This window comes from Lolium rigidum, chromosome 6 (assembly GCF_022539505.1).
Source record: "Lolium rigidum isolate FL_2022 chromosome 6, APGP_CSIRO_Lrig_0.1, whole genome shotgun sequence".
NCBI classification, from domain to species: Eukaryota; Viridiplantae; Streptophyta; class Magnoliopsida; order Poales; family Poaceae; genus Lolium; species Lolium rigidum.
The window spans coordinates 89,476,440-89,490,072 of NC_061513.1; positions in this window are offsets into that span (position 1 = coordinate 89,476,440).

Sequence of the window (13,633 nt, forward strand, 5' to 3'; positions counted from 1 at the left end):
AACTAGGGTTTCCAAAATAAACACTAGCAATGGTGCCCTCAAGCAAATGAGGGGGAAATGTAAATCGCTTCGGTGAAGATGTAGATAAGGGTATTCTCCTTCAATGCTCCAAAGATCAAGAGCTTTGGGTGGTTGAGGGAGGAGATCAATTGATTTTGGTGGCTCGGCTCGAGGTGAAGAACATGAATAGGTCGAGGAACCTCAGCTTGGGGAAGAATGGTGGTTTTATACGCCCCTCGAAATCGAGCCGTTGGAGAAGAAATGGGGGCGGAAATTTCGATGTAGGTTGGGGCCTGAATGTCCCCCCCCCCCACCTCCCCCTCTCCCCAGGAATTTCCGGCCTCGACTGAAATTTTCGGCCAAATTTCCAGGGGCCATCCAGTGGCTCCGGACCCTTAAGTCCTTAGCCGTTTTTTGGGGCCCGGAATTTCTGGCCTGCCATTTTTCCGTTTCTTCCTTTTCAAGAATTGAACCTTCCTTTTTCTTTCTTCTCATCATGTAAACAAACTAGATAGCATCTGCACCACTTAAACGCATTAGAGTATCACACATGTTGTCATCAAACACACAAAACCATAATGGTGGAGAGATGTTCTTTCAATCTCCCCCTTTTTGGTGTTTGATGACAACATACAGATTTGCAATAAATCACTAGCATAAACAACATCTGCCAAAGAGATAGAGGCACTCCCCCTAGATGTGTGCATATAAGTAATTTGCATTTCAATACAAATGCAACACACATAGGTTTGAGTGGCCTCGAAACATAAAATAGGCAACATGAAAACAACAACAACCCCTGACATAATATCACGTATAGTTGAGACATTGAGATAGAGATCATACCAATATGGTGAATAGAATACCGAATACCATAAATCACACACCATATAATAATGCATAGTCTCATCATATAGATCGAATACCGAAATTCATGTCTCCCATGACCATACTACAAGCCCAAATAACATAGTTCAACATAACCAACATAATGAAAGCACAAATGTTCAACAAATAAAAGGACACAAGCTCTCAAAGAGTGGTAAACACATATGCTTGTGCCTGCCCATGCAAATCCCGGAGAATCCCTACATAGAACTAAGTCTCCCTCTTTGGCATCGAAATGCCAAAAAGGGAAAAGAGTGATGCTACACGCCCCAAGGGAATTACTACAAGCCTGACTAAGACTCATAGTCACCTGCACTGTCCTCTCCGGCTGGAGGAGAGGCGCGAGAGATGCGTAGTGCTAACCACTCTGTCATGTGTGTAGAGATCATAAAGAAAATCCTTATCGGAGCGGTTTGGATGATGGACAGGTGACCACCACTGAAAGGGTACCCAAGCAGCTCAGCAAACCTGTGGAAGTTGGCTTCACAATGAGTAGAGCCAGTCATCCACATCATAGTGTGGGATTCATCCTTCTTGAAGGCAAGTGTGGAATAAAACTGTTGAATGAGCGGAATACTGTAGTCGTGCTTGAGCCGCATAAGCTTGTGCAACCCCATATGTTTTGTCACCAAAACAGCATCCTGGAAGTGATCCTTCCTAGCAAGAGTATACAAATATATAGGATTAATGGGTTTCACTTTCTCCATCTTTTCTAAAATGTCTTTGAAGATGAACATCTGCTCCATACACCAAATCTCGTTCCTCATCCTTGTACCAGTTCTTCTGCCAGAGAGCAGCATAGTCAATAGAATACATATCCTTGTAGTTGATCCTAGTATCCTTGCCTTTCCGCCGCATGGTGGTGGACTTTCTTGGAGCAGACTGGCTAACGGCCTCACTAGAACGGTCTTTGCAAGCACGACATCTCGGACGCGAACTACATGTGATAAGAGATAGATGGATAGCATAAGAAGAGTAAGCACACAAGTCAAAACATAGACATGTAATATACAGTAATACCAATCTAGTTTCGAGAATATTGTGGACATAGTTGGTCAAAGGTGGTGCAACAAACATTGTTCCCAGGCCGAAAATTCCGGTAGTATCCAAGGCCGAAAATTCTGCCCTAGTCGTAAATTCTGGTCTGTGTCGGGCCCGAAAATTCCGGTCTGTGTCGGGCACGAAAATTCCGCCCTGACGAACAACACTGAGTTTAGCAAAACTACGTCTAACCAACAGATCGGCACACTAAATTGATGCTACTATCTATGACAACAATTTACAGCCACTAGAGAACCAATTTCTCCAAGCAAAAAGGCACCAAAAATTGAAACACCTAAAAGGAGAGATTGCAATCTTTACCGGAGTCCATTGACGAAATGGCTTGGAGGAAAACGTTCCTAGAGATGAAGAGAAGGTGCCCCATCCAACAAACACGGAAGGGGGCAGGCAGAGATGCTTCGGCGAGGTTGGGATGGTGTCGGCGGCTATGAGAGGCACATAGAGGCGTGGGGGTGGGTAACTGGTTGTTGGGAAACTGCCCACCCCGCGTTCCTTAAGTCATCCCACGCAACACGCCCAGGCCGGAAATTCCGGCCTCCAGCAGGGCCGGATATTCCGGTTTTTGAAGAATTTCAGAAAGTCGAAATATCTGACCCATCAGATTAGTTATTGCACGCACCCATATATGAGATTATACAATGTGTATCATGTCATGTATGAGTGGTAACTTGACTAACTAGATGGGGAAGCCAACAATTTCCATCCAACGCCTTTCGAACCAAGTTTTAGCAAAAATGACTTGTGTGCAATATGGAAATGGTTATAGATGAGGATATGCTCGGGTTTAGAGGGCTCAAACTATAGATGGTACATGATCACTCAAGTTTGCAAGATTTAGCAAATAAAGGTCAAACATGAGTGATTTTCCATAAGAACACAAAGATGGCAAAGAAAGCCCGATGAAATCCAAATTACACCAACTCTTCCCAAAGGAGAGGGCGATGGCCTAGGCCAGCATGTATGGTGGTATGGTATGGCTCCGCGAAGATATATTTTGGGTCCAAAACCAATACTCGTCATTGAAGCTCATATATCAACACATGATACAAATAGAATGATTTGTTACATTGGCATTATGGGGGAGGTATAGCTCAATAATTTAAACCGCACTCCCCCTATCTTCATGCCCACATCTAAACCAAATAGAGTTTTGAGAAGAATGTGTGTTTGTAAGATGGTCAAGATATACTCCTCGAATCAGTGATATTTGGCTCATTCCTCAAATAGCAAAACCTTGCTTCATCAAGAGGCTTCGTGAATATATCGGCGAGTTGGTCTTTGGTTGAAACATAGCATAGCTCAATATCACCACAGGCAACATGATCCCTTATGAAATGATTCTGGATCTCAATATGCTTCGTTCTTGAATGTTGCACCGGATTATAGGCAATCTTGATGGCACTTTCATTGTCACATAAAAGAAGCACTTTGTCACAAGTGACACCATATTCCTTTAAAGTTTGCTTCATCCATAACAATTGAGTGCATCCACTTCCGGCGGCAACATATTCGGCTTCGGCGGTGGAGAGAGATATACTTTTTTTCTTCTTAGAAGACCAACACACCAAGGACCTACCAATAAATTGGCATGCTGATACGTCTCCGACGTATCGATAATTTCTTATGTTCCATGCCACATTATTGATGATATCTACATGTTATATGCACATTTTATGTCATATTCGTGCATTTTCTGGAACTAACCTATTAACAAGATGCCGAAGTGCCGATTGTCTGTTTTCGCTGTTTTGGTTTCAGAAATCCTAGTAACGAAATATTCTCGGAATTGGACGAAATCAACGCCCAGGTTCCTATTTTGCCCGGAAGCATCCAGAACACACGAGAACCGCCAGAGAGGGGGCACATGCCCACCAAACCCTAGGCCGGCGCGGCCAAGGGGGGGCCCGCGCCCCCTATAGTGTCGGCGCCCCTTCGACCTTCTGACGCCGCCTCTTCACCTATATAAAGCCCCTGGACCTAAAACCTCGATACGAAAAAGCCACGGTACGAGAAACCTTCCGGAGCCGCCGCCATCGCGAAGCCAAGATCCGGGGGACAGGAGTCTCCGTTCCGGCACGCCGCCGGGACGGGGAAGTGTCCCCGAAGGCTCCTCCATCGACACCACCGCCATCTCCATCAACGCTGCTTGTCTCCCATGAGGAGGGAGTAGTTCTCCATCGAGGCTCGGGGCTGTACCGTAGCTATGTGGTTCATCTCTCTCCTATGTACTTCAATACAATAATCTCATGAGTTGCCTTACATGATTGAGATTCATATGATGATGCTTGTAATCTAGATGTCATTATGCTAGTCAAGTGGGTTTTACTTATGTGATCTCCGGAGACTCCTTGTCCCACGTGTGTAAAGGTGACAGTGTGTGCACCGTGTGGGTCTCTTAGGCTATATTTCACGAGGTACTTATTCACTGTTATGAATGGCATAGTGAAGTGCTTATTTATATCTCTTTATGATTGCTATGTGTTTTGTATCACAATTTATCCATGTTCTACTCTAGTGATGTTATTAAAGTAGTTTATTCCTCCTGCACGGTGTAATGGTGACAGTGTGTGCATCCGTGTTAGTACTTGGCGTAGGCTATGATTATGATCTCTTGTAGATTATGAAGTTAACTATTGCTATGATGGTATTGATGTGATCTATTCCTCCTACATAGTGTGAAGGTGACAGTGTGCATGCTATGTTAGTACTTGGTTTAGTCGTGTTGATCTTTCATGCACTCTAAGGTTATTTAAATATGAACATTGAATTGTGGAGCTTGTTAACTCCGGCATTGAGGGTTCGTGTAATCCTACGCAATGGTGTTCATCATCCAACAAGAGTGTAGAGTATGCATTTATCTATTCTGTTATGTGATCAAAGTTGAGAGTGTCCACTAGTGAAAGTCTAATCCCTAGGCCTTGTTCCTAAATATCGCTATCGTTGCTTGTTTATCGTTTTCTTGCGTTACTACTCGCTGCGTTACTACGCTTATATTTATTCATACCACCTGTATTTCACTATCTCTTCGCCGAACTAGTGCACCTATTAGGTGTGTTGGGGACACAAGAGACTTCTTGCTTTGTGGTTGCGGGGTTGCATGAGAGGGATATCTTTGACCTCTTCCTCCCCGAGTTCGATAAACCTTGGGTGATCCACTTAAGGGAAACTTGCTCTGCTGTTCTATAAACCTCTGCTCTTGGAGGCCCAACACTGTCTACAAGAATAGAAGCACCCGTAGACATCAAGCTATTTTCTGGCGCCGTTGCCGGGGAGGAAAGGTAAAAGGTACTCACACTCCGGATCTCGGCTACTAAGCTATTTTCGCCGTTGTAAGTACTCAAATCTATTTCCTTTAGATCCTGCAATTGCATCTTTTTGTTTCTTGTTTACACTAGTTTGGCATAATGGACAACAATGAGCTTCTTATTCTATTTCCCGATTTAAGACATGGATGGTTTGATGCGAAAATTAAAAAACCCATGGAACATATTAGCATGAATACTTTGAATACCATTGTTGCTAATGATATGGAAAATTCTAAGCTTGGGGAAGCTGGTTTTGATGAGCATGATATTTTTAGTCCCCCAAGCATTGAGGAGAAAATTTACTTTGATGATACTTTGCCTCCCATATATGATGATTATAATGATAGTAGTCTTTTGTTACCGCTCTGTTATGGAGGATAAATTTGATTATGATTACAATATGCCTCCTATATTTGATGATGAGAATAATAATGATAGCTACTTTGTTGAATTTGCTCCCACTACAACTAATAAAATTGATTATGCCTATGTGGAGAGAAATAATTTTATGCATGAGACTCATGATAAGAATGCTTTATGTGATAGTTATATTGTTGAGTTTGCTCATGTTGCTACTGAAAGTTATTATGAGAGAGGAAAATATGGTTGTAGAAATTTTCATGTTACTAAAATGCCTCTCTATGTGCTGAAATTTTTGAAGCTACACTTGTTTTATCTTCCTATGCTTGTCACTTTGCTCTTCATGAACTTGTTTATTTACAAGATTCCTATGCATAGGAAGCATGTTAGACTTAAATGTGTTTTGAATTTGCCTCTTGATGCTCTCTTTTGCTTCAAATACTATCTCTTGCGAGTGCATCATTAAAACTGCTGAGCCCATCTTAATGGCTATAAAGAAAGAACTTCTTGGGAGATAACCCATGTGTTTATTTTGCTACAGTACCTTTATTTTATATTTGTGTCTTGGAAGTTGTTTACTACTGTAGCAACCTCTCCTTATCTTAGTTTTGTGTTTTGTTGTGCCAAGTAAAGTCTTTGATAGTAAAGTGAATACTAGATTTGGATTGCTGCGCAGTAACAGATTTCTTTGCTTGTCACGAATTCCGATCTGCCTCTCTCGTAGGTAGCTCAGAAAATTATGCCAATTTACGTGCGTGATCCTCAGATATGTACGCAACTTTCATTCAATTTGGGCATTTTCATTTGAGAAAGTCTGGTGCCTCAATAAAATCCATCTTTACGGACTGTTCTGTTTTGACAGATTCTGCCTTTTATTTCGCATTGCCTCTTTTGCTATGTTGGATGAATTTCTTTGATCCATTAATGTTAAGTAGCTTTATTCAATGTCCAGAAGTGTTAAGAATGATTGTGTCACCTCTGAACATGTTAATTTTTATTGTACACTAACCCTCTAATGAGTTGTTTCGAGTTTGGTGTGGAGGAAGTTTTCAAGGGTCAAGAGAGGAGGATGATATACTATGATCAAGAAGAGTGAAGAGTCTAAGCTTGGGGATGCCCCGGTGGTTCACCCCTGCATATTTTAAGAAGACTCAAGCGTCTAAGCTTGGGGATGCCCAAGGCATCCCCTTCTTCATCGACAACTTATCAGGTTTCTTCTCTTGAAACTATATTTTTATTCGGTCACATCTTAAGTACTTTACTTGGAGCGTCTGTGTGCTTTTATTTTTGTTTTTGTTTGAATAAATGCTTGTGTGGGAGAGAGACACGCTCCGCTGGTTCATATGAACACGTGTGTTCTTAGCACATAATGTTCATGGCGAAGGTTGAACTGCTTCGTTAATTGTTATATGGTTGGAAACGGGAAATGCTACATGTAGTAATTGGTAAAATGTCTTGGATAATGTGATACTTGGCAATTGTTGTGCTCATGTTTAAGCTCTTGCATCATATACTTTGCACCTATTAATGAAGAAACACCTAGAGCTTGCTAAATTTGGTTTGCATATTTGGTCTCTCTAAAGTCTAGATAATTTCTAGTATTGAGTTTTGAACAACAAGGAAGACGGTGTAGAGTCTTATAATGTTTACAATATGTCTTTTATGTGAGTTTTGCTGCACCGGTTCATCCTTGTGTTTGTTTCAAATAACCTTGCTAGCCTAAAACTTGTATCGAGAGGGAATACTTCTCATGCATCCAAAATCCTTGAGCCAACCACTATGCCATTTGTGTCCACCATACCTACCTACTACATGGTATTTCTCCGCCATTCCAAAGTAAAATTGCTTGAGTGCTACCTTTAAATAATTCAAAATGGACTAGTGGCTTCATCCGCTTATCCAATAATTTTGCTTGTGTCAATATTTTATAGCTCATGAGGAAGTATGTGGTGTTTATCTTTCGATCTTGTCATTTACTTCTGACAGACTTTCACAATGGACTAGTGGCTTCATCCGCTTATCCAATAATTTTGCAAAAAGAGCTGGCAATGGGGTTCCCAGCCCGATTAATTAACTTGCATTAATAATTCTCTTCACATGTTTTGCTCTGATTCATCGAGTAAGCAACTTAATTTTGCAAATAGACACTCCTTCATGGTATGTGATTGTTGGAAGGCACCCGAGGATTCGGTTAGCCATGGCTTGTGTAAGCAAAAGGTTGGGAGGAGTGTCATCCATAAATAATGAAACTAAAGTACATGTGTAAACAAAAGAGAAGAGGGATGATCTACCTTGCTGGTAGAGATAACGTCCTTCATGGGAGCCGCTCTTGAAAGTCTGGTTGATAAGGTAGTTAGAGTGCCCACTACCATTCGTTGACAACAACAAACACCTCCCAAAATTTTACTTTTATGCTCTCTTTATGTTTTCAAAACCAAAGCTCTAGCACAAATATAGCAATCGATGCTTTCCTCTGCGAAGGACCTTTCTTTTACTTTTATGTTGAGTCAGTTCACCTATCTCTCTCCACCTCAAGAAGCAAACACTTGTGTGAACTGTGCATTGATTCCTACATACTTGCATATTGCACTTGTTATATTACTCTATGTTGACAATTATCCATGAGATATACATGTTATAAGTTGAAAGCAACCGCTGAAACTTAATCTTCCTTTGTGTTGCTTCAATACCTTTACTTTGATTTATTGCTTTATGAGTTAACTCTTATGCAAGACTTATTGATGCTTGTCTTTAAGTACCATTCATGAAAAGTCTTTTCTTTATGATTCATTTGTTTACTCATGTCATTACCATTGTTTTGATCGCTGCATTCATTACATATGCTTACAATAGTATGATCAAGGTTATGATGGCATGTCACTCCAGAAATTATCTTTGTTATCGTTTACTCGCTCGGGACGAGCAGGAACTAAGCTTGGGGATGCCGATACGTCTCCGACGTATCGATAATTTCTTATGTTCCATGCCACATTATTGATGATATCTACATGTTATATGCACATTTTATGTCATATTCGTGCATTTTCTGGAACTAACCTATTAACAAGATGCCGAAGTGCCGATTCTTGTTTTCTCGCTGTTTTTGGTTTCGAAATCCTAGTAACGAAATATTCTCGGAATTGGACGAAATCAACGCCCAGGTTCCTATTTTGCCCGGAAGCATCCAGAACACACGAGAACCGCCAGAGAGGGGGCACAGGCCCACCAAACCCTAGGCCGGCACGGCCAAGGGGGGGCCGCGCCCCCCTATAGTGTCGGCGCCCCTTCGACCTTCTGACGCCGCCTCTTCGCCTATATAAAGCCCCTGGACCTAAAACCTCGATACGAAAATGTAATATCCCAGGTAATGGGGTTACAAAAATAGAGGAAACAGTTGTGTGCATTGCATTCATGCATAGAAAATCTGGGGAATTTTCGCGCTTTAAAGTAAAACAATCACGAATGCGAAGTTTCACTTGACCTTGGTGGAATTGAAGTAGCTCATCAAGTCAAGCGCTATAAACCTCAATGTGACTTTGCTAAAACTTTGTTTTGGGTAGAGATAAAGTGATCTAAGGGATTAGATCAAATGGAATTAAAATCAACACAAGAACTAATTAATCAATGATCAATTGCTTGATCATACAAAAGATCACAACATGGTAATCCTTGCCATAACATATGAACATCCATTTAATTGGAAATCAAGCAACAATAATTGGAGAAACCATTCTTGACTAATCTTTTCCATGCCTTAAACTAATCCTTGACCTTACCATGAACCTCATGGTATTCATTTTACTTCATTTTTAGAAACATGACATGGAGATCAACTCTAGAAATATATATTCTTCTCTATTCCAAATTATTAAGCATCAAACCTAGAGAGGTGAGAGTTCTATTATAATTATTAGAGAAGCAATAACAAACCTTGAGCTAAACCTTGGATATACATCCAAGTATTCAAATCATCATCTCTAAGAGAAACCCTAGGATATTATCCAGACCATCCCTAGAGAGAGAACCCAATTATGATAAACATAGATATTGATGATCACATCATTCTCTATGGAGCCCAAACTTAAGTTAGTATTAAAGACCTTCCCAAATGAGAGAGACCATGCATACCAATCCAAGCTTTACCTATTTAAGAATAAAGGACAACCTTTGAACTAAAGTATTAAGAGATTAACCATTTCATCTTGAAGTGGTGAGATAACCAAATACCAAATGGAATGAGACTATATCCATGAATTAATGAAATAAGGATAGGACTAATCCAACTAAGTTAGACAATTGAATCCTTAGCTTAGCTACCTAAATAAATATTAGGAGTACACCATAAACCCTAGAATAAACCATTCCTTTATAAGAGAGCCCAAGCTATGGTATTACACTTAAGTAGTTGAGGCAACAGTTGAATATGAGGGAGAGAACTATCCATATACTAGATGACTATATCATCATTGATTAAGTAGAACCCTAACATAATATCTCAGACATTCTCCTGGGATATATACTTTAGAGGCAACCATAGTAAACCCATTCAAGAAGGTAAATTTAGAAGAGCTATACCTTAACTGATCAAGACAATGCTTGATCATGGAAGTAAAAACTATTCCATTAGAAATATTTTAGGAAGCCCAACCTTGAACATTATAAATTGAGTAATGATCATAAACCCTAAGAACTTGAGGTATGTGAGGATAAGTTAAACCCTACTAGGATAAGTATATTCCATTTCCACATGGAATCCAAAGTTAACTATAAAAAGAACTACAACCACTGTGGTTACTTTAATGATCAATTGAGAATAATAATAGAAGTTAATTGGTAGAAGATAAAATCAACTCCCAAATCCTTAGTAATTAGAGAAGCACATGAAATATTAAGCAAGTAACCACATTATCATGGTTAGGGGAGATTAAACCCTAGCACATGCATTATGGTGTTATCTCATCTCTACAACTTAGAATTAAATCTTAACCCTAGTTTGTGTATCACTTGGGTGATCACAAATAAAACCTAAACCCCAATTAAGATTCAACCCATGTGACATTAGGTAAATAGCATTTGAACCCTAGATTTGCACATCAAATAAATCTTATGTTTCAATTCTTGAAGATAAGAAAAACCTTGTGTTACATTATATGGTTAAACCCATATGTGTAGTGATCAACTATTTATCTTTGTAACCAAGATCAACCATGATGAAACAACACCTACCTTAGATGCTTTCAAAGATAATGATAGTGTTAACCTTATAAGGGGGTTGTAATAGACATCATAAAAACCCTAACAGATTGATACTCACATAAAATCATATGTATACAACCAACTTCTTAAATAAAATAACAAGTCCTAATGATAAACTCTAAAATACCTTGAGCTGGACTTACCAACTCTAATACTTCAAATAGATTGATCCACAAGAAAAACATAAAAATAAAATGAGGATATAAAATCATGCTCATTTGCTATTTTGAATAAAACACAAGTATGTAATATAATGCTTTATAAAATACTTGTTTCAAATGGATTATGGGTGTAATAGTCACTTCACAACATCCAAATGGAATTAACATAATTGAGACACCTGCAAAAATAACAGAATTCAAATACGAATTCAAATTGGCAAATACAAAACAGAAAATAAGAAGAAAAAGAAAAACAGAAAATAAATAAGAGAAAAGAGAGAAGCTTACCTGGACCTGGCCAGCCGAAGGAGCCCAGCAGCAGCCTGGCCGTGGCAGCCCAGGAGCAGCCCATGGTCCATCTCCAAACCATGGCCCAAGCCAGCCCAATACCCCTTCGTCTAAAAAAATATCGAGGACGAGCTCGTCCTCATCCTCTCCGTGAGCTGGAGAGCAGCACGACGCCGTGATGATCTTCCCCCTCTCGCTGGCAGCTTCTCCTTGCTCCACTCTGTGACGAGGCTCGCCTCTGGAACCCTATAAATACCCCACGGCGAACCCCAGGCTCGTTTTCTTCCCCATTTGCCCCAATTAAGCAAACCCTAGCTCGCCCGGCCATCTTCCTCGCCGCCGGTAGGAACCTCCCCAGACCAAGCCGTAACCGCCATTAGCACCGCCGTGGTCGACTTGCTCCTCCTACAGAAGGAATTGAACTGAAGCAGCCCATAGCGCCGTCACCAAGCTCAACCCCTGGCAGCCGTCGCCATGAATTTCGGCGACTCAAGTCACCTCCGGCCACGCCATCAAGCGCGTCGTGCCCCTGGTGAGCCACTGATTCCCCTAGCCTGCTTAAATCGCTCGATTGCATCCCGTAACATGCCCAGCACCGTTGGTCCGTGAGCTCTGCTGCTCGGCATCGCCGGCAAGCTTGCTCCGGCGACCAAATAGGGGCGGCGCTAGTACCTGCGTGTTCACCTCGGCGCGCTGAACCTCGCTGTATGGATAGTTTGCCCGCGCGAATACCGTAGCGCCGGCGATCACCGTCACTGGCCGCCGGTGACACACATGGTGGCCACATCACTGCCACCATGGCAGCCAGCGTGGCTCTGGCCCACCTGTCTGTGGCTGTGAGTAGCACAGGCACGGTGTAGTTAGTAAATTCCGTTTCATTTCAAATACCAGAAAATTACTGCAACTTCAAATAAATCTAGAAAATTCAATTTAAGTCAGAAAAATGTAAATAAGATATCAAAATTTTTATAAAGATAAACCCTATCCAATAAAAATATAATATGGAATTTTTATTTTTAATAAAAATTTGATTGTTTTATACTTAATAATTAAACCTTTTCTTTTATTCCTAATTGAAATAAAATTCAATAATTAGGAAAACCTTCTAAAATAAATAAAAACCAGTAAGAAAAATAAAGAAAACATTAAAGCTAATTTTCCTTATTTGTTATTTTGTTAAATCTTTATTAGTGGAAAATTAAACCCTAATTAATAATTATCTTAATTATTAATTATTTAAAAATATTAAAAATGCCAAATTCAATATTATTCTTATTTCAAAGTTTTTAATAACTTCAACTTTTCAAATGAAGTTATTAATCCAAGAACTAATTGACAATTAGGAAACCCTAAGTTCCATATTGAATAAGAACACAAACCCATAATTTTATGTGGGATACTAAAACCCTAATTCGATTATGCACCAAATCCTAGCTCAAGTAATTCATATGAATTCCAGTTTGCTTCTAACCTAAACCCTAGGTTAGAGCATGTGATCATGACATTTTGATTTCATTCATAGAACCATAGTAGCTTCTAAATGTTTACCTTGATCACATAAAATGTAGCAACCAGCATTACTAAATTAGTATCCCATGTATTCATCTTAATCAAACCTAGATGATCAAATAGAACCAACCATAGTTCCTATCCTTAGAGGCAACAACCTTAATTATCCATGTTTGGCATCACATCATTGTGATGAACTCCATTAGCAACCATGCTAATATTGACATCATATCCCATACACACTAAACCCTATTAGTGTGAGGTAATTATTAAACATCCTATTTAGGAAACCACCATTCCTTATTTAGTGAATTAAATAGCAAACCTAAACAACCTCAACCTAATTGATATACTTCTTATTATTTAAGAAGTATGTTCTTCAAAAGTTATTCTTTTGAAGTAAACAGAGAACCATCATCAACCCTGCTTATAAGGACCTATAAACCCTAGCCAGCTATCACTAGCAAGATAAACCAATCTTGACAACAACCATGTATAATGAATTTCTTAGGATGCCTAGGCTTATCTTAATCTTACAAACCACTAGTTATTAATGAACCCAACCTTGTTAGGATCCATCTAACACTTACTCCAAAAACTACTTGGCACCATAATAAATTATAGAACTCCACCAACCTAATTATCATACTTGTTCTTTATTAAAGGACATGTTCTTCAAAAGTTATTCTTTTGAAGTATATGATAATTAATCCTTAACCATGCCATCTAGTACTTAAACTGACCATTGTTCTTTACTTGATAACATTATGCCAATTATCATTCTTTGTGTGCTCAATTGATTAT